The 25,511-nt window shown below is 41.1% G+C and overlaps 1 long non-coding RNA gene across 1 annotated transcript in view; it reads left to right on the forward strand.

Moving 5' to 3' along the window:
• Positions 1 to 23,985, forward strand: part of LOC132648729 (uncharacterized) — a 35,814-nt gene extending 11,829 nt beyond the window's left edge. The window contains exons 2-3 of the long non-coding RNA XR_009587110.1: positions 16,077 to 16,183; positions 22,282 to 23,985. This is a non-coding gene — a long non-coding RNA (uncharacterized LOC132648729). The remainder of the gene's footprint in view (positions 1 to 16,076; positions 16,184 to 22,281) is intronic.
• The last annotated feature ends 1,526 nt before the right edge of the window (positions 23,986 to 25,511 follow it).

Below are 25,511 nucleotides of genomic sequence, written 5' to 3' on the forward strand. Positions count from 1 at the left end.
ACCTAGAGGCCCTCTACCAGGCCAAGCAGATAGAGAAACATAGAAGAATGCTCATTTGTTATGTGGGGTAAGCTGCTGAAGTGGCTACATATTGGTAGGATCAACTGAAGCCATTTATTTAGGGAGAAAATACTTGTCATATTCCAGTCAATTTTCACCTGCGATTTTTAAAGAAGATTTTCTTAATTTATGGATTGACTGTTAGCATTCAGGTGAGTCAAGTGGCCTGCCTTCAGGTTGCTAGCAATTGTTTGCATCATCACCTGTAGCCACCAGGTATGCCATAAGGACCCCACCCCCTGCTACCCCCAGCTTCTCTCTGTTCCTGCTGTTTCACTCTCTGTCCTAGGTGCCACCTTTCTCTCTCTCTCTCTGCCCTCCATTCCCTCTCTCATGGCTCACTCACTGTCTCTATCCCTTCTCCAGGCCCTCCTCCTCTCTTCCCACAAAAAACTTCCTTAGATCAGGGACCTAGGCATGGTCCCACCACGGTACCCCCTTGTCATATCATCACTGTAGATCATGACACTGACAATCTCACACATGCATATATAAAGCATTTCGATCAAATTTATCTCAGATTCCCTTCTCTTACTCCCTCCTACTCCCTCTGGAACCCTTCTTTCCAACACACACCATTCAACTTTGTCTTTTCTTTTATAATGACCCCCTGGGTTTTGTTAGTGTTGCTTGCACATTCATGTGTGAGTGAGAGATAATTTACTGAATAATAGGCAACTTACAAGTAGGGTGGTTACCTCACTGAAGAAAATGATTTACCCTCCCCCAGCAACATTAAAGACCAACAGCTCCTCTGCTAGGGGCCTTATTGCCCCTCCCCAGTCCATGCTAGGCTATTGATGGGCTAGGCCTTGGACAATATCTGCAGCTTTCAATATCTGAGGACCATAGAGAAAGCCCTTGAACAGTACATGGAGATAGCACAAGGCAGACATGGAGGAGCTATGGACATTTTCTTCTATATGCTTCAGGACTATTGCTCCCTAATAGTTTGGGGAGGAAAAAAAAAAAGAAGTATCTAATGAATTAGTTTGTTTTTTGCTGTGATAACCTACCTTGAAACTGATTTGACCAGAGTTAAACTCAGAAAGTGACTGAATATATTTTCAGTCACTATTATTACAAATGGGGGCTCAAAATCACAACATTTATGCAAAGTGGCAGAACAAAGTTTTTTCATACTCCTAAGTTAGATGGCCAGTTGTAATGGAGAAACTTCATGCAAGTTTCAACAACATAAAAACAAACAAACAAACAAACAAAAAACACCCAGGAAAGAAGTTAAGAAAAAAAAAATCTCTAAGAAATACAATGGAATAGAAGGCAATGTCAAGTTATTCATGTATAGAGGAAGTGACTCAGAGAAAGGGGTGATGGCAGCTTTTGAAAAAGTAGCAATAACTGACTCCCCTCAAACCCACTAACTACTGGTTGTTCTGCTGATCTCTTTGGGACTTCATAATACATCAGCCAAAGAAATCTGGACAGCGTTGCTGGCGGCTTTGAAGTCAGCCTGCAAGATGAAGCATTTGGAAAGGAAAGGGCACAGGGATGTGAACCATTGGCTTCAGAAATGGTTTTAAAGTGGTTTAGGCCACGATTTCTATGCCAGAACTTGAGAGTTATGGCAAGGGAGGAGGCAAAGCCCAGTAGAATAAACTATGTTTGACAGAAGAATTCTTAACCTGTCCAAAGGCGGGGTGTGTGTGGGGGGAAGGGGTGTTAATCTAGAATATGAAAGCAAACAAGGGTGGAGGATACAAAGATAAATGCTCTAAGGTAAGTCTTGTGAAGAACCACTACAACTTCTGGAGAAGTTGTTACAAAGAAGGGAAGCATTTATTCCAGTAAGAAAATATCAAGGAAGGAATTAGCACACACATTTGAGGCCCTTCCTGCTGCGTGTTCCTTCACACAGAGGATGATTAAGTATGAGCAGAACATCTCTTAATCAGGGATTTTGTGAACACCACTGCAAAGGGGAAAAAATGAGGTTCATGATGTGAAATAGAGGGCTAAAATAACTTCTTTGGCCTGCTCTACCACGCTGGAGAGGAAAGTGACAACTCTTGCTAATAGTTATGTGTCAACACCCAGTAACGCGGCTTTTGAGTATCTGTGGAAGTGGGAGCAAAACACAACAGTTAGAACTAACATGGAGGTAGAAGTAACCTCATGCATGGATAGAGCTGTAGACAGATGATACTCAGACAAAGGAAGCAAGATGCTGGAGAAAGTGTGCATAGCATCAACTGTATTATCCTAAAAACGTATCCACATGGGATGCTATCAGATCCCATGGGAAAGCACATTTATTCACACTACATAAATTCACTAGGCAGGTCAGAATATGAAATCTGTCAGATTCTATATTTCTCAGCCTAGGATTCTTTCTCCCTTCAAGAGCAGCTTGCTCACTTTATTTATAAGGAGTTGTATAGTTTTTAGTGACCTAAGTCAACTCTGTACATGATTCTCTCTAACTGGTACCCACAGGCAGGGCTGAGCCACAGGGGAAAGCTGAGCTTTAATCAGAACCATCTGGACCCTGGACGGCAGGCACTGGCTAGAGCAACCCATTTTTCCAGTTCATTTTGTTTATTCAGTATTTATTTGACTGTGTCTCTGAAACAAGTAAAAGAACCCTCCTTACAGTACTTCGACTTCAGCAGGGGAAAGTGATTAAGTCACTGGATGGTGATTTGCCTCAGAGGGAGTTCTCTCTGTTGGCAGCCTCAGGCCTGAGAGCAATGTCAAACCTTGGCTGAGGGCTCTGGGGAAGAAAACTCATCTCTGGGCTGAAGGAAGACAAATATTAGAGCGTTTATTATGGACCGGCTGGACACCTGATTTGAAAGATAATAAAAGATGTAATGTTATATTTTTCTCACATAGAGTTCTAAATTCAGAGAGAGAGTAGACTTAATTTTGACAACCTTCTTACTTTCCTCTTCAGATCTTGAATTTTTGTCCCAGTGTTTATTTGTGTGCACTCCTCCGTGCATGTGTTCATGCATACACACGCCTATGTGTGTGTTGTATGTGTGCCCTCTGAGGCCAGAAGAGGGTACTAAATCCCTTGGAGCTGCAGTTACAGACCATTGTGTGATTAGGCAAGAAATACTCTTAACTGTTGAATCATCTCTCCAGACCCCATATTTTGCACTTAATGTTTTTTTACATTTGCATACTTATTTAACATTTGTATGTGTGTGTCTTTGTATGTGGGCACATGTGGAAGTCAGAAGACAACTTGTGGAAGTCAGTGTTTTCTCCTTCCACCATTTGGGTTCTGGGGATCCAACTCAGGTTGTCACTCTTGGTGGTAACTTGTCAGGAACGTTCAAACCTTTAGTCTCTTTCTCACCTTCCCCTCCCCTCTCAATTCTTCCCGTCACCTCCCTTTTCATTTCCTCCCATCCTCATCTTCCTCTTCATCCTTCTCTACCTCCTTCACCTTCTTAATTTCCCATACATCCCATTTTGTGTACTTGCCTACCATGTTTCAAGTTTGTTAGGGAAGCATATTTTAATTCCTTTCCTTTCCCATCCTTTATCTGTCTTTTTAACACAGTAGTTTGCATGTGGCTTTTTTCAATAAATCAATTTCTGTGTTGACATACATCTGGATGCATCTATTAGCCAGCCGTGATCACTAATCTTGCTAAAACACTAAGAAAAAGCTATTGCCTCAGCTTCCAAGGGAAGAGAACAATTAAACAGCACTACCCAGCTGCAATAACCACAAACCAGGACAATTACCAGCAAGGCAAGATATACATGAAGGTTCAACAAATGGCTCTCACATGTTGGTGGCTACCAATTTGGACTTAATACCCACTCGACAGGAGGGAAAACATGCCTGGTACTGGAAATCTAAGCAGCTTCCCAGGGCCAGTGAGGTCACAACCTTAGAAAATAAGCTTTGCTAGACCAGTTCCTTATGACATCCTAAATCTTATCCATATGCCCACAGGTAAGTGTAGCTACTAGCCCTCATCCAAGAAGAGTTCCTTTACAGCAAATGGAGACCATTACAGAAAACCACAACTGGGTACGGTGCAGCAAATCAAGAGATCATGGGAGCCCAAACCCAGTGGTTACACCTGCCTCACAGCTCCTGCAGCTATGGCTCAGGGAACATTTCAGAAGAGAGGTCAGAAAGATTTTTAAGAGCCAGAATACCAGAAAGTGTGCTATAAAATATTCTTTCTTATAAATCACAGCTCAAGTAAGACCAGAAAACTGATATATCAATAGACATATTACTGTCTAAAGTAAAAAAAAAAAAAAAAAATTGAGGGATCCCACCACTAGTCAAAAAGAAAAACTCATGAGCAACTAATGATTCCTGGGAAAAAGAGTTAATAGCCCAGAGATAAAACCCCTTGTTGGCTCTCTAACACAGTCATCATCCTGGAAATGATACATGTACACAAAAACAACAACAATGAACTCAGAAGGTTGTATACGTATATGTATAAATACATACATGTTTATATAACATTTATGTGTATATGTTTTATATGTATATACATATATATATTGTGTGTATGTATACACAGATATATGTATATTTAATAGTAATAACAATAATAATAAGAAACTAGTAACTTGAGGGAGGGCATGACAAGGGCTCAAGGGAGGGTTTCTGGGATTGGCTAGAGAGAGGAAAGAGAGGGGAAAGTGATGTAACTCTAGTTCAATTAAAAACACATTTTTGTAAAAGGCCATTGCCTCTAGTCATTGCATTGGTTTATATTATTTCATGACTGTTTTTTCCATTCTCTGGAACATGTCACTGAGATTTGTTATGTAAGGCTGAAAATGAATTCTTTCTCTCGCTGAGATCCATCAGAATGTCTTTTAATTAATTCATTAGCAAAATAACTTCCTGAGATGGGTTCTCTCTATGTAGCCCAGATTGGCCTTGAACTCTCCATCCCCTATCTCAGCCTCAGGAATGTTGGGGCTGTAGAAATGTGCCACTATGCCTGGCTTTATTCTTTCACCCATCTTCCGTTTTTTTTTTTTTTTAATTTCATGTAATCTTCAGTTATCTGTGTTTCAAACAAATGTAATAATTAATTTTAGTAAGACATAGCCAGGCTATCAGTAACTTTAATACAATATAGATCTTCTTTACATGTTTATTGGATTAACCATTTTTCTTTCTTTAGCAATGACTCTCTAGGCTAGATTTAATTTTTTCTATTGGCACTGAAATGAACTGTTCTTTTCTCTCTCTTTCTCTCTCTCTCTCTTTTTTTTTTGGTTCTTCTCTTTTAATTGGGGTAGGAGTTGAATAAGGTGGGGCCAATTGTAGAGGCGAGGGAGCCAGCCTTGGCTCCCAGAGATTGATTTGATGCCAGTTGGTGGAAAATTGAACAGTTCTATGTGATTGCATAGTAAGGAGAAAAATGTCTGAACTAGGTAGCTGAGAAATATTTTCTCTCACACCATATAATAGAACAAACAAGACTAAAAGACTTCAAGAAGAAGTTTCCTTTTTACCAGAGAATGGGGCACATATTTAAAAGGCTTAAACGCACTCATGGGAACCCACTGAAACTTAGATGATCTCTAAAAAATGTACGAAATGGGTATGACCTCACACATTTTTCAAATACAAAAGTACTCATGCTTTTGAGATTCAAGATTTGGGACAGCATCAATTATTAGAGAAAAGGCCTTTGTTCTAAGCTGGGAGGCATCTTTGCAAATATACCAAGTATAAATGGATGGCAATTCCCCTTCCTGAAGTTTTTCTGGGTGTGACTCTCCCTCAATGAAGATTTGATATTTAAAAAAAAAAAAGCATTTTGGTCTCCTTTGCACTCTGACCACACATATTATAAAGCTTCATCTTTTGGAATGTGTTTGGGTTGTCAGCAGCAGGAAACACATCATCCCAGCTTCATACCCACCCTGCACATGTTCAACATTCCCATAGGCCATTGCAACATGTTGAAAGCTTCTTGTTCTTAGCTAGCAAATTTGCCCACCTTAGAGCAAGGTATCCAACAGTTTATCACACTAACTTGTTACAGTAGTAGGAATGTACCGGTTAACTGTGAAAAAAAAAAAACAACTGTTAAGAGTGGTGTGTTTCTGTCTCCAACACTGTGTAGATTACCCTGCATATTTCTACTAAATTTTCTGAAGTTTCTGGTGTGATTTGTGTGTGTGTGTGTGTGTGTGTGTGTGTGTGTGTGTGTGTGTGTGTGAATGAGAGTGTCTATACCTCTTAGATTCCATATTCCTAATCTAGTCCTCTTAGACCTTATTTTCTTCCTGGACACATAACTGAATTGCCTTTTCCAGGCCCTTTACAGTTAAGTGTGATACTTCATTGCGTTCTGGCCCATAGAGGTGGGTTAGAGACATCTGATCTCTCTTTATTCTAGACTCTATGACCACGGAGTCCTCATTTCAACTGATGTTCTTAAACACAGGCCAGTTTTGATATCTTCTCCCTCCCCACTCCCAGGAAATTATGATTGTCACAACTGGCACATGGCTATGGGCATCTAGTGAGTGGAGACCAGGGCTGCTGCCAAATATCCCATAGTGCAAATAAAGAAAGGCCCAACCCAAAATATGAATATCAGCCAAGTTTCTTTGTAGAACTAGGGCATCCATAGGATATGTGTAGACGGGTACATGTAGAGGAGATCTAATGGGGATCGGCTCACACAGTTCTAGACTGAGAAGTCTCACACATGCTATTTGTTCTCTGGGAACTCAGCAATTCTGGGCATGGTTCAGCCCAGCGCTGAAGACCAGAGAATCAGAAGAGCTGCTGAAACACTGAGAATGAGGAAGGGGAGCAGGCAGCAGAAGATGGGTAGGTAACTCAACTCAAGAAGGAAGGGGGAAGAAAGAAGAAAAGAAGACAGAGAGGAAGAGGATGGAGGGAGAGAAGAAGAAGGGGAGGGAAAAAGAGAATGAATCGATGTCTCAACCAGGTTGTCCTTGTTGGGCCCTAGACGGTTGAATGATGACCACCCACATTGATGAGGGTGGAGCTTCTTTCCCAGACACATCCTCACAGACACACCCAGAAATCCTGCTTTGCCAGCTATTTGAGAATCCTTTAACCCAGTCAAGTTGACATATAAATTAGTCATCACAAATACTGAAGTTGAGAAATGCTGCTTCAAACCCTTTTTTTCTGCCTGCTGCCTAGATACAAAATGTCCACCAGAGAATTCTGAGAACTTGAAAGTTGGTTGAGCCACTAGGTGGGCGGTTCCTGGAACCCTTAACTCTTGCACAGTGGTTTTTACTGAACATTGGCTGATCTCTGTCTTTAAAAAAGAGACCATTTTTTCCTATGTTAAGTCATTGAAATTTGACAGCTATTTACAAAGCCATTAAGAAACTAACATTGACAAATAGAAACTCAGTTCTTGGGTAAATTGCTTAATTTATCTTATTTTCCCATCTACTAATGAAGATAATAAAATCCCCTACCTCATAGGGACCTGGGAGAATTGAGTGGATTTTTGCATTTATATAACACTTAGAACAACACTGATCTAATCAGTTTGCTATTTAGCCACAAAAAATATCTTCATTCTGCCATACAGTTTTACAGTGCACTGACCAGCACCTGAAGAATACTGAGTTCTGTGTTCAGGCCGTGGAATTAACTACAATGCAGCTTAATGGATCCCTGTGAAGCCGCTGTCACTATCATTACCTTTACTGATTCCTGCCTAAATTTTCTAAGTTGGTTCAGTGTAAGACGGGAGTACATTTTGACTCCCAAACAAATATCTTTTCTATCATTCTATTACAGTTGGTAAGGAGAGAACTCTGTGTGTTCAAGTCCAGCGTGGTCTACATAGTAAGCTCCAGGACAGTCAGGGCTATGTAAAGAGATCCTGTCTCAGAAAAAAAAAAAAAGGAAGAAAGAAAAAGAAAGAAAGAAAGAAAGAAAGAAAGAAAGAAAGAAAGAAAGAAAAAAGAAAGAACGAGAGAGAGGGAAAGGAAGAAAATAAATAATGCAATAAAACTGTTAGTGTATGTAATGTACTAAACTGTAAGTTGTTCCTACTCATCATGTGGAAGTGTGCCAGATACATGTTGTTTAATTGTTATTTTGGATTCATAGAGTATCATAACTAATATGATTGTATCCAAATAGAGATATATTCTACTTACTACTATGTCTCAATGAACTTAGAGCTCACCAATTCAGCTGAAATGGCTAGCCAGCAAGCCCCAGGAATCCCACTGTCTCTGTTTCCTTAGAACTGGAAACATGTACCACCAAGCCTGGCTTTTATGTGGCTGCTGGAGATCTGAACTCAGGTTCTGATGCTTCCACAGTGAGCACTTTAGTGATAAAGCCACCTCCCTAGATCTGTCAGTTCCAGAACTGGTTTGTTTACTAAGCATTTGTTTGATCTCTTTTTATACCTCCCTTGCTGTTGATATTTCCAAATGGTAAGTGATTCTTGGTTATCTGGTTGTATTTATAAAAAGAGAGTCTCTGTCAGCAGTCAGCAGCTTGACACTCAAGCAGTGCATCCCAAGTTTTGGAACAGAGCTTGGGTATCTTAATTTCATAAAGTTTCTAGGATATGTGAAGACCCTGGGAGGTTCTAACTAAGTTCCAGAGCTGGCATGGTTTCCCTTGGTTTGGCTTTGACTTCAGTATCATTGCAAATCTCAGAGAAAGAAAATAATGAGATTTGGGTAAAAGCTACTGCCCCAGAGAAGCTTGTCTTTAAGAGTGAAAGAAACTACTGGTGCCCTGGGTGTATGCGACAGAAAGACCCACATAATCTGATGGAACGGTGTTGAGTCTCAGAATGGGAAAAGAAACCCTAGAGAAAAAAAAAAAGTGGGCAAAGCAGAGACAGCTTCGTCATTAGTCTGTCTTCTCAAGATCATTGCTTCTATCTACACTTGTTTACATAGGACCAAGATGCTGAGCTCTTCTCCCTCATTCTGGCTTGCTCTGATTGGATGGACATTTTGGATCATTGCCACAGCTACAAATTGATCATGTGCATTTACATTTGGGGAATGTGTGTGCACTGATCTCGTTCTTGAAGCACAGAGCCACTGTCTTCCCAGCACACTCAAGGGCAACTTGGAAATCTAGCACTCACAGACAATAACAGGAAATGTACGTGCCCTACAATAAGAGCTGGGTAGGCAGCCTAGGCTTGAACTGTCTGTAACAAGGTCTTCCCAGGGTCTCCATTACTTCTACACGTTAGCCTGAGTTTCAGAGCTTTCTGCATGACTACATTGTTCCTCTAGGTTACAAAGCTCCTCCCTCTGCTTTATCCCTAATGCTACAGGCAAGTATAGACTACAGTCTGGATTTTTACTGGTGTTGGATGAGGCCAGCTAACTTCAGAGGGGCTGCTCAGGTTGATCTGAAATTATGGGTATATTTTCATTATCTCTTTGGCACTGATGTTGGGGTAACATGAGGAAAGAAGCAGGGTAGTAGAACTTATCTGCAGGATAGTCCATTGGAAGAAGGGGCTCAAAAAATAAAGAGAAGGGGCTATAAAGATGGCTCAGTCATTAAGAGTATTGGCTGCTCTTGAAGAGAATGCAGATTCAATTTCCAATACTGACGTGGTAGCTCAGAAACATCTGTGACTCCAGTTCCAGGGGATCTGATGCCCTCTTCTGGTATCCGAAGCCACTGCACAATGTGGCAAACACACGTATGTGCAGGCAGAGCACCAACATACATGAGACAAGTAAAATAAAATAAATTAAGGTATATAACAATAAAGGCAGATATCTGACAACTTCTGGCCTCCACATACATGAGTACAAACCCACATGGGCACTTGCACACACATGTGCACATACATGAAAACATATATGTATGTATAGATATACAAAATGTATGAATATACAGATATACAAATATATATAAATATATGTGTAGTCAGCAGCAATAGACTGCATACATGATAATAAAATTATGGCTTCAAGTGAAGTGATGTCCCAGCTGTCTTAGTTTATGTAAATTCACTTTGTGATGCTTATTTAACAAAACAAATTGCATAAAGACCAATTTCTGAGAATTGATCCTTGCTGTTAGTTCACAATTCTATCTGAGTGTCTGTTTATCTTCTACATTTACTTGAGAATTCTGAGATAGCATTATATCTATGAATTAATAAATTATGCCATATGAAGGAAAAACACGTTTGTTTTTAGCTTTGAGACCTTTGTTTGTTGTTGATGATGTCATTGTTGCTAAACACCTTCATGTCCTCTGCTCGGTATTTTTCAACCTTAACACATGTTGGGCTCCAGCAGTTCTGTGCATTGTAACATGATAGGAGCATTCCTGGAGATTCTGAGCAGCGTGCCAGTACCACAGATTCTACCCAGTTATGACAAATAAAAGTCCTTCTAAACATTGTCAAATACACCTTAAAGTGGACAAACATTCCCTGGTTGAAAAATTACTGCTCAGCCCCAAGGAGAGCTGGGATATTTTAAAAGAGAGACTCTGAAAGAAAAAGAATCTAATAAAATTTTTTACTGCTCGAAAAGACGCGTGGTGATTTTGCTTACCAAAGTCTCCAACAGGCTGCCTCTGTCTACAGTATATTCTTAGGTTACACAGTTCCTGCAATGGAAAGATGCTTTCTGACAGTGACAGCAGTAATGAACACTGAAAGGAAACTAGGTGGTTACCTAGTACATCAGAAATTGAACTAATATTTTGACTAGATACTTAAATCTTTTAAAAGTTTTACTTAATACTACTAGATACAAGAAGTAGCCAACCGACCAACTGAACACTATTTTTGGTATGTTGCCTACCAGGAAACTGAGCCACTGGACCAGTAAGAAATTTGTCCAGGGTTAGGCAGTTAGTCTAAAAGCTGCAGTGAAAGGCTAGGTTGTTTGTCTCCAGCGATGGCAAGTAGTTTGCTAAACTCCTTTCCTAAAAGCTGATTCTAACGCCTGGCTCTGCAAGTCAATAGTGGAACAGAGGCTAATGTAGTTGGTTCCCTCTGCTCCTCCAGCCACAACAGTACACTTTTCCCCACCTTTGAAGACAAGACACCTGAAGGTAGGGATAGGAAAATCCTGGAGTCACACCAACCTACAAATTCCATTTGGATCATTCTCCTACAAGAAGGGTCCACTGGAACCAGAGCATCAAACAAACAAACAAACAAACATCTATCCATTGTTAGCGAGAATCATGAGAAAAGATGGCTTATCATCAGACAGTCAGGGAATAAGTGTGAAACGGGACATCCAGTTCTGAGCCCAGTTACTACTTTGGGAACAGGGAGACCAAGCGCAGCAGAGCATGCTGTATGTATAGCATGAGCAGAGCATCAGCTTTATGGTAGACATCAAGCCACGGTCGCTATGCTAGTTGCCTAAAGGCCATTCCTTGCTCTTTCACCCCAGAAATTGTGCTCTCTTCTCTTGCTTTGAACTATGGCTTTGGCTATAACTTCTTTTTGAAGTTTGTTTGTGCCCTCAACATCTGTTCTATATTTTGTGTACCAAATATAGTAACTTGCCTCCTCTGCTCAAGGCACATCTGGGGTCCTTGAATTCTGGGGGGGGGGGGTCCTGTGTCTCGTATGACCCAGGTCCTGTCATTAGTTTTGGTGCCTGAATCACTGGACCTGTTCCTAGCTATGTGGCTGCTTGGACATTTAGGACACTGAGAAGTAGGAAGAGGAAGGTGTAAGTAAACTCATTTTTGAAAAGCTGAAGCGTGAACAATTGCAGAATTAAAAGACACAAAAATGGAAGCAGAAAAACCGCTGGTTTAGTAAACAGCAAAGACTGCACAAGGAGATGCGAAAATCAGCCAGCCTTCTTTTCCCCTCCAGCCTCTGCCACCTACACAGTTGTCTGTCCTCGCTGCTGGTGTGGGAGGGAAACCACCACAGGTCAGAGACCTTGAACAAGTAAGGAGTCCACACAAAAAGAAGCCTTTGAAGCATGGTAACTCGCTGTGACCCCAGAGTAAAGTGTTTACCCATTGTGGTCAAGAGCCTGTAGCACTGCAGAGACGTGTTTTAGTATTTGCCTGTCAACACATGGGTGTGAAAGCGGCAGAAACAAACTCTCCTCTCTTGCCGTGCTGGCTCTCCTGCCAATAACAACATGCAAATGCTTTTAGGGAAAAATCCACCCATTTCAGGGTGGCTTTGCAATCTTCTGCTACTGTCTGTGGGATGGAAAACCAATCTTCTCCTTTGTTCAGTGGTGAGCTCGTGGCCTGAGGGCTTTGAAAAAGAACAAGAGAACCAGAGAATCCAACATTGACTGCTTTCTTTCATATGGCGAGTCAATCTATTACCTACCTATCTGTTATCTATATATCATCTATTGAAAGTGGAAGGGGATCAAGAGAGGGCAGGAAGGGGGCTAAAAGTAAGAAAGAACAGAGAGGGTAATGAAATATGGGTACGAAAGCAGAACCTGGGCCACTAGGGGCAAGAAAGCGGACTATCAAGGTGGGTAGGGAAGATGGGAAGCCTAACGGGACATATGTATGAAAAGGTCACTATGAAACCCATTTCTCTGCATGCTAACCAACAACATAATTTTAAAATTATTAATGAAACTGTCATAATGTCTTCTTTGATGGACATTATGGTACCTACTTGGTAAGATGTGACATCACAAAAGTTACAAAAAAGAAGGGTCATTAGGACCAGTAACTGAAAAGCTAGTAACGGATGCTCTGCGCCACCCACACACCATTGTACAGACTGTTTGCTTCAGTGAATTGACACACGAAACTAACCTGCTTAATTTGCTTACCTTTTAATGAAAGTACAACACCAGTTTTACTGATGGCTATAAACTGTTCTGTTGCCAAGAGTCTTCAAATGCAACGAAATAGCTTCCTGCCTTCTCTGTTCCTCAACAGCCTGTGAGTACAGAGAAATCCTAGAGGTAGAGAGAAGGGCAAATGAGGGTCTACAGCAGATATGGAAGCATCTAGTGTCAGGTCCAAAAGAAACTTGGGACAAATGGCTAACTGGTGCCTAAACCAAAACACATATCAGCCTTCTGGCTCACTCAGTACCTGTGGCTCCTCTCAGCTCTTCTCACCCCACCCCCAACCCGAAACTCTCCAGCTCACAGGCTTCCCTTCCCTCAGCTTCTCTCTCATTCCTATATAACCCTGCCATTTGGCTTTAACCTCTGCCCCCGCAACCTCCCCCACTTGCCTCCTTGCCTCCTTCTCTTGCTCTCCTTTCTCTCCCCTCTCGTGGCCCAGTTCGGTTCACTGGTCTTGTCCAGTGTACTACTTTCTCTCACTGCTCTGGATTCTTACAGATGCCTCTGGCTGTGTTCTACCTCATATCTACAATGTAAACCTTCCCCTTAGCCATGCCTTGGAACAGTTGGGCATGCCCTCCCTTTAGACATCTGGTTATCAAGCTTAAACTCGCAAATCCTTCCTGGAATGTGTCACTGGAAAGAAGTGAAAGAAGCTTTCACGTTTCAGCTTTGCTGAGGTCAAGTTGCTGTTCTTCCTAGCCCAGGCAGCCCTGGGAGAGAGACATATGGAGAGTTCCTATATCTCCGACTTGCCTCCTTCATTAGTCCTTCCTTGGATGTCTGGCTCATCTTGTTCTTATTTCTAGTCTTGTCATATTCAATTTGACCTATTCCTTATATGTGGTCCTCTAACTGCAACAATTTCCCTTATGATAGAAGAAGGAATGAGGCGGGGGAGGGTCAGGACAAGCAGAAATAAACTCACAACTGTGTTTGCTCAATAACAACATGTTAAGTCTTTGCTGTATGTCTTCAGCTAAGACTCCAGATAGCTATGAGGAGCTTCATGTATAATTTCTTACGTGTTTGGGATCTGTCTACATAGTTATTACTGGATGTCAGGCATGGTACAAGGACCTTCATTTTACTAATCCTCACAGGAGGAGGAAAATTATCCATGTTACTCTAGAACTTCAAGACACGGAGCACTTCTCAGGTTTACAGAGCCAAAGGTATAAAACTAGGACTTTCCCGAAGGCTAACTCCTGTTCCCTGGCCTTGACCTTCCAGGCTATATTCTTCTGGTTTCCAGATCATTGCACTTTGTCACACTTGAATGTGTGCTGAATTTGTTATGAGACTTATGAAAGCCTGAGCTTTGTGAGTGAGGAGAATTGTGGGATTATGCACATTCAGAGATTCTGTCTTTAGGAGTTAGTTCAGGAGCTGCTTTTCTTTCTTTCTTTCTTTCTTTCTTTCTTTCTTTCTTTCTTTCTTTCTTTCTTTCTTTCTTTCTCTTTGAAAGAGTAAATAACTCAGGAGTATAGGCAGAGAACATTTAGATGTGATTATTGTGCAATGAACCTGGGGAGGGGAACCTTGAAAAGTATTTAGAATGCTTTGAGAGACAACTTGTCTCCTATTGCCAATTAGAGCCCAGGGTTGGTTCTGAGGCTGTTATATTTGTGTTTTACTTGAAACCATCGAACTGCATTTGGACATCATACTTGGCAAGGCCTCTATCTCAGCTTACAGCACATTCTCTGGCCAACACTCAGCATCTCTGGGAAAGTTTCCATCCATCTGAGTTTGCAATAACCCCCTTGTTTGGTTCAATTGCTAATCAAAACATCATACTTCCTGGGCCAATTTTTATTTTCAGAAAAAAGAAAAAGAGAAAAAACATGGCAAAGTCATTTGTAAGGGATCATGTGGGAGATTTTGAAGACAGAAAACTGGTCAGTCAAATTACCCTAGGAACATTGGTATAAGAGACACTTCTGTGCTGTGTTGGAAATTCTCTACTGTCAAGGAAAGGCACATATCAGTGAAGCAAAGACCTGGACAATTTCTTTCCCAGCCATTTTATTATCTATGTTTGCAAAACTAAGCATGGTTGCTTTAGGCTAGTACCCTTGTAATTCTGCTGTTGTCTAGACACCTAAGCCCACAAGTTTTTTTTGGCTTGTGGCTCTACAGTAATGTAGTTTCTGTCAACCAATCCCTAGGCAAACACAGTTCTCTGGTTTGCAGGAGAATGCTCATCTTCACTGCAGTGTTCTAACATTGTTTGAGCCAGTTAAGGTCCATGGGAGAAGGAACATATATGTTTGACCCACAATTTGCTTTCTTGAGCAGACCCAAAGGGTAGTAAGGGAGGGATACCATAGCAACAGCAACTATTGTTCTTGGTGCTGTGACACCTCTGCTCTTTTCACCCACACAGAAAAAGATGGAAGAAAGTATCAAAGTGCAGAATCAAGAATTCTACAAAGAAATACATCCCAAACATGACACTTTCAATCCATCAAAGGAATTTTAACCTTATCAATGAGATGGTGTAGTCATTTATGTTTATGTGGTGTGTACTCTGGGCCAAACACTAAGGTTTGGTTGTTTTTGTATTGATTTTAACATACATGAACTCTTTTAATCATTATGGTTCCTATACTGAAAAGGAAGAAACCGAAGCACAAGGAGGATCACTAATTGAAAGCAGGGCCTTCTTTGGCTGCCTTTGGTCTGGCGTTGAAGTTGAGGCATTTAGCTTTCCAGTCTAAAGACACTCCAAATGCTTTCACCAGTACAAAGGGAGGTTGATAGGGTAGGTCACATTCCATGTTTGATTGATAAGAACTAATCCACAGCATTCCAGTCAATACTCACACTCTGTGGCTCTGAACTCCAATTCTCTATTCTTTTGCTCACAGCACTTCCTCTCTGACCTGGCAAGTAGTTCTGAAAGCAGGACACTGGGATGAGAATGTGATAAATGGTGCTGGGGTCTGTGAAGTGGATTCACTCATAAGAACAGTCACTTTAGAGCATGGATATCTGTCAGTGATTCTGGGTGGGTGGGATCACTCTATTCTAGGAACCCACACAGGGACTCTGGTTTGATGCTATGTTATTTGCCCTCACTCAGTATATGGCTGCAAATTTCTATTCAACAGTGACATTTTATAAAACATCAGATTTTTATTTGGTATCTGACTAGAACAAAATATTAAAATAACCATGAATCATTATGAAGAAAACATGAATATCCCCCAAGAAGCTCTTCTACCTTTCAGGGCCCAATAACTTGGCTGATGAATCTAACCAGATGGGAGTGTTGCAAGGTGGAGATTCTTGGCTGCAGAGGGAAGAGATGCTTGATCAGGCTGTCCAGGTTCACAAGGTGAATCTTCCTTCATTTTGTGCTTCCCAAACCCATTTTTAATGTTCATAAAATAGTTTTGACTTTATGTTCTTCATCTCTCTTACTTTAACAGGTTTTTAAAAGTTATCCATTCTTTAGTTGTTCATATTGTAGGTTTATGGCAATTGCTTCTTGTGCTAAAGCCCTCTGAGTTTGAATAAATAGCAAGGTCAAGGTCACTTGGGTCAATTGTCTGACTATATATATATATATATATGCATGCTGAGATCCAATCATGCTAAGAGTTGACTTAAGGGCAAGGTGTGATGGAGATGATTAAGCTGGTACCTGAAACCTTTCTTGGTTGTTAGTTCTTTGCCTCTTCTAGTTAAAACTAGAACAGAATCTGAGGGAAACAGGGGCTGTTCAACAGGGGCTTTCCCCCCTTTTCAGTCCCTGCACTTGGTTGTCTTGTTATGAATATCAGGTGTCATACTGGTGACTCTAGACACATATTTAGGACATGGTGGGCTGCCTCCAGGGTATTTCTACCTCTATGAGTCTTTATCGATTCCTGCAGGTCACTGAGACATTGATATACCTGTATACATCATCCTTCAAGAAGTTAGGGTTCTGGTGCCAAAATGGATAGTGACTACAGACTTTGTTAACAGACAAAACAGATTCTTATTTTTCTGTGATCATTTTTGTTCATAATCACTTGTTCTTAGTCTACAGCAGTTCAGGAAGCACCTGGAATAACTTATATCCTTAAATTACTTTATGTAGATACTGGCACAATGTGTATGTAAGTGTTATTGAATTTCTGTTTGTTTCTCCATATACTCCATATACTGGAGTATTCTTCATATACACAGAGTCAGACAAGCATGTAGGCATATGGAAAGATGGGTATGGACATAGATAGACACAGAGAAACCAAGACTGGTTCTCTGGTGAAACTCTGCAATACTTAGAGTAGTATTCAATACTGAACTCTACAGTATGGGTCAGGAGAGCCAGGAACTCAAGAAAAAACATGTCCCACTTCACAATGGGCGCCGGAGCCTGATGAAATGTACATTTCATGACCCCTCAAATCAAGTAGGGGTGTGGTCTTCCCAGTGAAGTCACCTATCTCTCCTAATCATTTAACATGTCCAGACAAATGGCAGGATGCTAGAAGAGTAATACAGAGGCTGGGGAAAATGAGAGTCAATATCTTACATCTATCACTATTCCACTGCATTCTTCATGAACTACTGTTTATGTTTATTTTTTTTACAGTTTATTCATTGTATATCCTAATTGTAGTCCCCTCCCTCAACTCTTCCCAGTCTGACCCTCCCTCCCTCTTCCCCCCTATACCTTTTTCCTAGTTCACTGAAAGGGGCAGTTCTCCTCCCCTGCCATCTGCTCCTAGCTTATCAAGGCTCATCAGTACTGCCTGGATCCTCTTCCTCTGTGGGATTGATTTATTTTATATAGATTGGTGTTTTGCTTGCATGCATGTCTATGCAACATATTGTGCAGTGCCTGATGAAGTCAGATGAGGGCATTGGAACTGAAATTACTGACAGTTGTTAACAGCCATATGGTTGATGGTAATTGAACCTAGGTTCTCTGGAAGAGCGATCAGTGCTCTTCACCACAAAGCCATCTCTCCAGCCTGCTCTCCATGGATTCCTACCGAGAATCCCTCCACTATTATGTGGATATCTTTTCAAAATTATATGAAACTCCCACTAAGCCTGATGCAATTGTTTTACCAGATATAACAAAGATGCTTCTACTTGGGAAGCGTGCCTGAAGTCTTCAGTGAAGAATTGGGATACTTTTAACTTACAAATCAATGTTCATATCCTTGGAAACTCCCATCAGAAACTATTCTCTAAAGCTAATTACAGTCACGAAGGAATCAAGGTGCTTCCTCTTCCTAGCCTAGATAGAAAAAGAAATTTCTGAATCTAGGAAGAAGGTGATGGGGTTCATTTTGGTGCCTCAGACTTTGGCCAGAATTAGAGAGCATTGAGTGGTGACTGTGACCACTCCATTTAGTGATGACCAGTAGTCTAGATGGATGTTAGAGATACACAATTTCAAAAACCCTGATTGTTCATATGATATTTCTTGCATACATCTTATAACTAGATGCTAATTCCCTCAAATGGATTTTTAACATAAAGTTAAAATTTTTAAAGGAAGAGTTGAGCTAGGTATACAACATGAGCCAAGCACAATCGTCACAACTCTGGCAATGCCCTTCACCTGCAGGCTTCTGGGGAAAAGGAACAGTGAAAGGAAAATGGGATCTGCTTATTTGTGGTAAATGTCACAGGGCTCTCAGAGCCTGGCTTAAGTTTCTTGTTTCCCTGATGTGAAAACAGAATCTCTGTAAGTTCTTTGGCCTGACCATGATCACACACAGCTTTCCAAAGGAGCAATTTACAGATTTTTCTAAGTACCAGCATATTGTGTTTACTTATTCTATTTCCCCTCCGCAGAAACCAAACCCAGCTTTCAACTTCAATGGCTTGGCTTAGACATTTCTTCAGGTAGCTCTAGATCATGCTTTGAGTCAGATGACCTGATGATAATTGGGTGTACCCAATTAGAACCCATGTATCTAAAGTAAAGAAGAAAACCACCATAAGACACCTTAAGGAGTTTTCAGAGGCCGGGAAATGTGATCCTGCTAGAGGGGTGTTGTTGAAATTTAAGCTGCTTTATAGTTAGAATTCTAACATAGCTAATGAAATGGGTATTGACTAGATATCATCGAGGAAGAGAAAAATTGTAAACAAAACAAAAACCCTCCACCATTAGAAATGCTGCTACTTCTTCCTATCTGATTTGAATTTTGCAAAACAGCTTCAAAAAGGAGGATAAGCACAGACATGGCATTCCTGTCAACCTTCAGAGTTCATATGCCTGGGACTGGGGTTCTTTTCACTCCAACAGAGAAGAGAAGGCAGTTCTCCAGGTTATCCGAGTTAAACAGTTTGCGGTCTTGGACAGGAAGCTCACCCCTCTCTAGCTACACAAGCCACCTTAGCTTCAAAAGAATTCCCAAGCCACCTGAATGAAAACTTGACAGAAGCCAGAGTCAACCTGCACTTAGGCCCAGTGTGTTCCGTTTGTCAACATCAATAAACTGCAAATGCTGTAAATAAAATGAAATGCTTTCTCTACTAGAGTGGAATAAAATGGGAAATTCGTTAGGTCAAGAGGGCTCTGTCCTTATGCATGGGATTAATGTCCTTATAAGACTGGTTGGGGGGGAGATTGAACATTAATACCCTATTGTGGAAAGGGGAGGGGCTAATGGACTTTCGCCTCTCTGAAGATTTATATACAGTGGGGGAGGGTGGGACATTTTCTTCAGTAGTGTAGTTGCCAATAAAGTGCCCATGCTTCTTTAAAAGATCTCAAACAGGGGTTGGAGCAAATGCTCAGCAGTAATAAGAGCACTTACTGGTTTTGTAGAAAGTTTGGCTACCAGCAATCATATCAGGCTGCTCACAACTGCCTATAACTCCAGTTTCAGGGAATCAGGTGCCCTGTGGCTTCTGTGGAAAAATGCACATATATGATGTTCATAAATTTACACAGGCACACATTACATACACATAAATAAAAATTTTAAAACCCCTCATTTATGCTCCTGTACACACACACACACACACACACACACACACACACAGAGAGAGAGAGAGAGAGAGAGAGAGAGAGAGAGAGAGAGAGAAAGGGGCCTCACTGAGAAGAGGAAGAATAACACTGTGAATAAGAGGGTTTAAGAGAGAGTGAGGGAGTGAATATGATCAAAATGCATTATGTACAAGTATAAATATATCATAAAACTCATTATGAATAATTAATATGTGCTGATAAAATATTTCAATAAAGAAATGAGGGGGCTTATTTGCCCCTCCTACTTTGTTAGGACCCAACAAGAAATTAGAAGATTCCTGTTCCTCTCATCCCTAACTGTCTTCTCTTTTACATCCTTTTTGTCTTCTACCACTCTAGAAGCTGGAGGAAGATTGTCTACTGCCTATCTACTTGAGTACATTACCTGGCTAGTCTGTGCCTCAGTTAGTCATTCATAAAATGAGGCTAACAATCATAGTTCACTCATTGTATTATTATGAAAACATAATGAGTTGATATTCTAAAACACGTTAAGACAGAGTCCATACAAGTAAGTGCAATCCTGATTCTCCCTTGCCTAGCCACTTTGGCTTGCAAGACACACTTGCATTTGCCTCAGTGTCCTTGTAAATTCACTCTTTGCCTATCCCGGACTAAGACAGATGCCTGTAAGGCTGTTCTCATCTCATTAAGCTTACCAGTATTGCCAGATGAATTAAAACTTTAGGAAAAAAATTAAAAACGGACCCAACCAAATCAAACCAAACCAAACAAAATAGTCAGCCAGAAGGAAATAAACATTTTTTTAAAATTTTTATTAATTACAGTTTATTCACTTTGTATCGCTCCTGTAGCTCCCTCCCTCTTCCCTCTCCAATCCCACCTTCCCTCCCACTTCTCCACCCATGCCCCTCCCCAAGTCCACTGATAGGGGAGCACTTCCTCTCTTTCCTTCTGATCCTACTCTATCAGGTCTCATCAGGACTGGCTGCATTGTCTTCCTCTCTGTCCTGGTAAGGCTCCTCTCCCCTCAGCAGGAGGTTATCAAAGAACAGGCCAATCAGTTCATGTCAGAGACAGTCCCTGTCTCTATTACTATGGAACCCACTTGGACCCTGAACTTCCATGGGCTACATCTGTGCAGGGATTCTAGGTTATCTCCATGAATGATTCTTGGTTGGAGTGTCAGTCTCAGAAAAGACCCCTGGGCCCAGAGAAATGAACACTCTTGATTGAATGCCTAAAGGAAATGGGTAGAAAATGTGAGAATATCTCAAAATTCAGTTAAAAGGTGGCTTATGGAAAAGAGAGCAAAAGAAAAGGTTAATAAAGAATATTGGAGGAAAGCGTAGGAAATACCCAAGAAAACTAAGATGTATGATTTCTTTCCCAAAGAAATCAGGAGCATTCCTAGAACATAAACAAGACACAAATTAGCCCATGAGGCCAGTCCAAACAAGCTTGTCACCATCCAGGATGATCAGAAAGCCTTCCCGCTGTTTGCAGCATTCTGTGTCCTTTGCTTGACCTGCCAAGGCCTTCTCACCTGGTCATGGGACCATCTGCTTCTGTCACTGATTCTAAATGTGCCTGTCTCTTTCCTTCCAGTAGGCAGCCAAGGCATACACCTGCTCACTGAAAACCCTGCTCCCTCTCCATCTACATCCTTTTTAGAGCAACTCTAGGCCCTTCTGGACCCGCTCCTTCTGAAAGTTACATTGCACTTATTTCTATTTGAGATGCCAGAAATTACTATTTCCATCCATTCATCCACCAGTAAAGGATTATTTGAAGCCATTAAGTATCTATTTTTCCATTGAACTCTAAAGAGCTTCAACTGTCCTTATTTTCTAGAGTATTCTAAGCAATTATCAGTTTAGATTTCAATATGAATAAATAAATGACACACACTAGGAGTCAAGAAGAATATACATGAGGAACATATTCTTCTCTTGTTCCAAGGAAGAGAAGTCATATCTAGGTAACCTGGAAATTACTTATAAGTCTTGAGCCCTTCTACTCTTAACCATGGTCACGTGGAGTTCCTGATGCTGTATAGGTAGGCCTTACCCAAACAGAAAGTGTGTGTGTGTGTGTGTGTGTGTGTTGGGATGGTGTGAGGGGTTCCTTATCTCACTCCTGATAAAATTCTACTTACCCATATTAATCTAAAGAGGTAAAGCTAGACCCAACCTCACCAAATTAGAATCAGAAATAAATGTTTCCAAAGGGGTGAAAATGAATGTCATATGATTGAAAGGTTTTTTTTTAAAAAAATAAGCCCAGTGTGGGCAAAGGAACAAAAACTACAAGGGGAAAAAAAAACCCTCAAATCTCTAAATAGATGCATGGATTCTGTTTGATGACGTTTGAACCGGAGCTGGAAGAACAGTAGAGAAGACAGAGCTGTTGGCTTTTTTTTCTTGGAAACTTTCTTTAAAGGGATTTATGGAACTCAGATGTTGATTCTTCTTCTCTCTTTTCAGGAGGATTGTCTGATGGAGTCCCCATCCAAGTCGAGTTGGCCTCTTCAGATGAGATCACTGTTTTCCGAACATGCGTTGGGACAGGCAAGAGTCCTGTGAATATGCTCCAGGATAGTTAGTGTCAGTTTGACCAAGGCTCACTCTCACTCCCAAAAGTTTTCCTTTCCTAAAATGCAAAACTACTCCAGCATCGTGCTATGTCGTTCCTCTTTCCCTTTGCTCCTCAGGCTGAAAGCAGCGCTCGGTGGCTCAGTGTGTGGAGCAGTTGAGCTGGCTCAGCATCTCCACCGACCTAGCACCTCAGCGAGCACAGAGGTCAGCCTGAATAGCATGACCACGACTCCTGCCTCTCTCTGACTGTGGCAGAAGGAGAAAGAACCAAGAAACAGCGTCGGGAGAAGAGACCAAATAGAGCATTCATGAATTTGTGAGGTTAAAGTGGATGTTCACATCTACGTTTCAAAGCTACAGCCATGCCTTCCAAATAACATCTAATCTGTGCATTTTCACAACTGAGAATCATACTATGATTAAATTGGATGGTCGCCCCTTTGTGCCCACTTTCTCATTTTCCATGAACTCCAGTACAGCATCAATCTGTGCTGTGAGACTGCATTATGTGAATTTTGATGCTTACAAATATATGTATGCCTGTAAGGAAAAATAACTTGTCTTTTGTACAAAATTGGGAGGGGTGGAGGATACAGAGGAGATCTGGGAGGAGTTAGGGGAAGAATGGGGAATGAATGTGATGAAAATACATTGTGTGTGTGTATGAAATCTCAGAGTTAATAAAAATATTTTATTTTTTTTAATGAAAAATTGCCTTGTAAGTCAGAGGAGCACACCCTTCATGTTAACACCTGCACTGAGAATACCAGTGCAGGGGACATTTCTACACACGCTCCTTCCCTTTAGATATGACCTCCTGCCCATGCCCCTCCAAGTCTTACTCTGCTGCCTGCTGCTTCCCCTGCGGGAGGCCAGGATGCTCTTCTCAAGTTCTGAGATATTTATGATTAATGCGTTCTTAACACCACACACTGGTGGCAAACTTCTGGAGATTGTCATGGGTGCTTCTTGGTGGTGGCTCTGGTTAGGTTTCTGTTCTCTAACATTAGGGATCATTAATTAATACTCAAAGAAGTATTGCAAGGAATGAAGCAAATTAAGACTTACAACTTGCCTGGCTGTGCTGCCCACAGCTCAGTACTGTTATTTTCCGATCCTGTGGTTTACATTTTTTCTTCTGTGGGCCTCCTCAGGGTTGTTCCTTGTTGTGGTTTGGATGTGACTTGGTTGTGTTCCTCAAAGGTGTCTTGAAAGTTTGTTAGTTTTGATAGAGAGTGTTACATCTTTCAAGGAGGGATCTGTGTGATGTATTTAGGCCACTGAGGTTTATGCTTTTAAAAGGAATTGAGGCAGCTTTCATGGGAACATGGTTAGTTTTCACTAAAAAAGATTTGGTATGGAAGATTGATCCTGACCTTTGAATTCTGTCTTGGCTTCCTCTCTGCGTATATAACTCCTTCCTTCCTGAATGTTCCTGCATAGGGCCATCGACCACTAGGCATTCTCCTGAGATAAGGCAATGACCTTGAGCCTCCAGACTGCTCAAATCAAGCTAACCTACTATCTTTTTAAGATATTCAGTTTCAACAAACCAGAACCTTTCTTTCTCTGATAATTTAATCCTCCCCTGTCCTTTGAATATCAGATAACTATCCTCTTTTTCTATAAAACTATTGTCTATAGCATGCATGTAATATATAGTATATTCTAGTTTACTGAATTATTTCTTTTTCTTGCTTGCCTTTTATGTGCTTTTCTCAGACTGGCATGTCAAAGGCAGTATGTTCTTTTACACGTTATAAAGAATTTTTTAATTTGGAATAATAAAGACCTAGAAAAAATTTTGAATAGAACATGGGAAAAATAAGGAAAGTCTTTAGGAATAGAAGAGGTGGCTTAGCAGGTAAAAGTCCTTGTTAATAAGCTGATGTTCTAGGTTCAATGCCCAGAACCCATGTAGCAGAAGGAAAGATAAAACTAAGTCCTGCAAGTTGACCTCCACATAAACACAGTAGCTCATGCATACCTTCCCCCACACACACATGAACACAATAATTGAATGTTTTTTAAAAGCCTTTTAGGTTACCATCATTTCTTTTCTAACACGGCATTACAAATGATCTACATAAGCAGGAAGGAAGAATTTTCATTCTCCAAGCTAATGAGACCATAAGAATTATGTAGGTTTTATTTGAAATGTTACTATAAATCATACAGGGATTTTCATTTATCTTTAAATTGTCTGACAAGGAAAGAAATTGACATCCTTCAGCCAGTAGAACTCTGATCTCCACTTTGTTCTTTTTTCAATGCTGTGTAAGATCGTCTCAATGGGAATGCCCCTTTTTAGGGTCATACATTTGAGCGTTTGTTTCCCAAGCGATGGTCTGTTGAGGAAGAAATAGGAGGTGTGGCCTCCCTGGAGGAAGTGCGCCACTTCGGGTGGGCTTAGAGGTTTCCAAAGCCCACTGGAAACTGGACGTTGTGGTGCATGCCTTTAATTCGCACTTAGGAGGCAGAGGCAAGGGGATGTTTGTGGGTTTTAGGCTAGTTTGGCTTACAGAGACAGTTCCAGGATAGCCAAGGCTACATAGATAGTCCCTGTTTCAAAACAAACAAACAAACATACAACCAACCCCACAATAAGCCCAGTGGCTCTCTGTTACCATCTTGCAGACCAAATATAAGCTTTCAGCTACTGCTCCAGGGCCATGCCAACTTTCTTGCTTGTGGACATGCTTCCTGACACGATGGTCAAGGACTAACCTCTGGAGCTGTAAGCAAGCCTCCAATGCGTTCTTCTATAAATTGCCTTTGTTATTGTGTCTCTTCACAGCAGTGAACCGTAACTAAGGCAGGGTGCTACCTTGTGGCAGAAATTTCTTCGGGCTTTGGGGCAAGTTTTGGGTTTTTTTTTTTTCCAGTGCTATCAAAGCATGCAGTTACTAATAGGACAGAGAATCCACACAGAGCAGTATGCCTGGTGTTTCTGGTGGGATTCTGTAATGAAATGGATGCACAGAGGGGAGTGCAAGAGTGAAAGGAGACGGAGAGATGCATACCACTGAATACACCTCCTACTCTGCTCTACTAGGGGGAAAAGTTTGCTCTGTCTGGCTTAGCTTAAACAATGTGGATTTGTCCTAGAACAACTGGAA

This window comes from Meriones unguiculatus, chromosome 17, assembly GCF_030254825.1.
Source record: "Meriones unguiculatus strain TT.TT164.6M chromosome 17, Bangor_MerUng_6.1, whole genome shotgun sequence".
NCBI classification, from domain to species: domain Eukaryota; kingdom Metazoa; phylum Chordata; class Mammalia; order Rodentia; family Muridae; genus Meriones; species Meriones unguiculatus.